This window comes from Rhipicephalus microplus, chromosome 3, assembly GCF_043290135.1.
Source record: "Rhipicephalus microplus isolate Deutch F79 chromosome 3, USDA_Rmic, whole genome shotgun sequence".
Taxonomy (NCBI): domain Eukaryota; kingdom Metazoa; phylum Arthropoda; class Arachnida; order Ixodida; family Ixodidae; genus Rhipicephalus; species Rhipicephalus microplus.
The window spans coordinates 68,612,417-68,614,916 of record NC_134702.1 but is presented as its reverse complement, the minus strand read 5'-3'; the positions used below and the strand labels follow the sequence as shown (position 1 = coordinate 68,614,916).

At 48.0% G+C, this 2,500-nt stretch overlaps 3 non-coding genes across 3 annotated transcripts; all 3 read left to right on the top strand.

Moving 5' to 3' along the window:
* The first annotated feature begins 558 nt into the window (after positions 1 to 558).
* On the top strand, positions 559 to 640 carry TRNAL-AAG (transfer RNA leucine (anticodon AAG)). The gene has a single exon. It is a non-coding gene; the product is annotated as a tRNA-Leu (tRNA).
* A 702-nt stretch (positions 641 to 1,342) lies between these two features.
* On the top strand, positions 1,343 to 1,424 carry TRNAL-AAG (transfer RNA leucine (anticodon AAG)). The gene has a single exon. It is a non-coding gene; the product is annotated as a tRNA-Leu (tRNA).
* An 856-nt stretch (positions 1,425 to 2,280) lies between these two features.
* On the top strand, positions 2,281 to 2,362 carry TRNAL-AAG (transfer RNA leucine (anticodon AAG)). The gene has a single exon. It is a non-coding gene; the product is annotated as a tRNA-Leu (tRNA).
* Positions 2,363 to 2,500: the final 138 nt, after the last annotated feature.

The window sequence follows — 2,500 nt, the reverse complement described above, 5'->3', positions numbered from 1 at the left end:
CTGATCGTTTGTCCAGTTCATTTAACATTGCATAATATTATATAACCAACCATCGGTAGCGTGGCCAAGCATACAATAAAGAAAAAAAGGTAGCTTGGCCAAGCGCTCTAAGGCGATGGTTTCAGGCACCAGTCTCTTCGGGGGCGTGGGTTCGAATCCCACCGCTGCCAAAACTTTAATTGCTTCTCCACAAGGTCGTTCATCCAATGTATTGAATATTGCATTATAAAATAGTGCCAGCCATCGGTAGCGTGGCCGAGCAGTCTAAGGTGCTGGTTTAAGGCACCAGTCTCTTCGGGGGCGTCGGCTCAAATCCCAACGCTGCATTAACTTTTATTGCTTCTCTACAAGGTCGTTCATTCAATGTATTGAATATTGCATTATAAAACAGTGCCAACCATCGGTAGCGTGTCCGAACGGTCTAAGGCGCTGGTTTAAGGCACCAGTCTCTGCGGGGGCGTGGGCTCAAATCCCAACGCTGCCAAAACTTTTATTGCTATCTACCTGATGGTTTGTACAGTTCGTTGAACATTGCTATATAATATATTACCGACCATCGGTAGCGTGGCCGAGCGGTGTAAGGCGCTGGTTTAAGGCACCAGTCTCTTCGGGGGCGTGGGTTCGAATCCCACCGCTGCCAAAACTTTTATTGCTTCTCTGCAAGGTGGTTCATCCCATTTATTCAAGATTGCATTATAAAATTGTACCAACCATCGGTAGCGTGGCCGAGCGGTCTAAGGCGCTGGTTTAAAGCACCAGTCTCTCCGAAGGCGTGGGCTCAAATCCCAACGCTGCCAGAAATTTGATTGCTTCTCTACCTGATCGTTTGTCCAGTTCATTGAACATTGCATTATAATATGTTACCAACCATCGGTAGCGTGGCCGAGCAGTCTACGGCGCTGGTTTAAAGCACCAGTCTCTTCGGGGGCGTGGGTTCGAATGCCACCGCTGCTATAAATTGTATTTCTTCTCTACCTGATCGTTTGTCTAGTTCATTTAACATTGCATAATAATATATTACCAACCATCGGTAGCGTGGCCGAGCGGTCTAAGGCGCTGGTTTAAGGCACCAGTCTCTTCGGGGGCATGGGTTCGAATCCCACCGCTGCGAAAACTTTTATTGCTTCTCTACAAGGTCGTTCATTCAATGTATTGAATATTGCATTATAAAACAGTGCCAACCATCGGTAGCGTGTCCGAACGGTCTAAGGCGCTGGTTTAAGGCACCAGTCTCTGCGGGGGCGTGGGCTCAAATCCCAACGCTGCCAAAACTTTTATTCCTATCTACCTGATGGTATGTCCAGTTCATTGAACATTGCTATATAATATATTAACGACCATCGGTAGCGTGGCCGAGCGGTGTAAGGCGCTGGTTTAAGGCACCAGTCTCTTCGGGGGCGTGGGTTCGAATCCCACCGCTGCCAAAACTTTTATTGCTTCTCTGCAAGGTGGTTCATCCCGTTTATTCAAGATTGCATTATAAAATTGTACCAACCATCGGTAGCGTGGCCGAGCGGTCTAAGGCGCTGGTTTAAAGCACCAGTCTCTCCGAGGGCGTGGGCTCAAATCCCAACGCTGCCAGAAATTTGATTGCTTCTCTACCTGATCGTTTGTCCAGTTCATTGAACATTGCATTATAATATGTTACCAACCATCGGTAGCGTGGCCGAGCAGTCTAAGGCGCTGGTTTAAAGCACCAGTCTCTTCGGGGGCGTGGGTTCGAATGCCACCGCTGCTATAAATTGTATTTCTTCTCTACCTGATCGTTTGTCTAGTTCATTTAACATTGCATAATAATATATTACCAACCATCGGTAGCGTGGCCGAGCGGTCTAAGGCGCTGGTATGGCACCAGTCTCTTCGGGGGCATGGGTTCGAATCCCACCGCTGCCAAAACTTTTATTGCTTCTCTACAAGGTCGTTCATCCATTGTATTGAATATTGCCTTATAAAACAGTGCCAACCATCGGTAGCGTGGCCGAGCGGTCTAAGGCGCTGGTTTAAGGCACCAGTCTCTGCGGGGGCGTGGGCTCAAATCCCAACGCTGCCAAAACTTTTATTGCTATCTACCTGATGGTTTGTCCAGTTCATTGAACATTGCATTATAATATATTACCAACCATCGGTAGCGAGGCCGAACGGTCTAAGGCGCTGGTTTAAGGCACCAGTCTCTGCGAGGGCGTGGGCTCAAATCCCAACGCTGCCAAAACTTTTATTGCTATCTACCTGATGGTTTGTCCAGTTCATTGAACATTGCATTATAATATATTACCAACCATCAGTAGCGTGGCCGAGCGGTCTAAGGCGCTGGTTTAAGGCACCAGTCTCTTCGGGGGCGTGGGTTCGAATCCCACCGCTGCCAAAACTTTTATTGCTTCTCTGCATGCTGGTTCATCCCGTTTATTCAAGATTGCATTATAATATATTAACCAACCATCTGTAGCGTGGCCGAGCGGTCTAAAGCGCCTGTTTAAGGCACCAGTCTCTTCGAGGGCGTGGA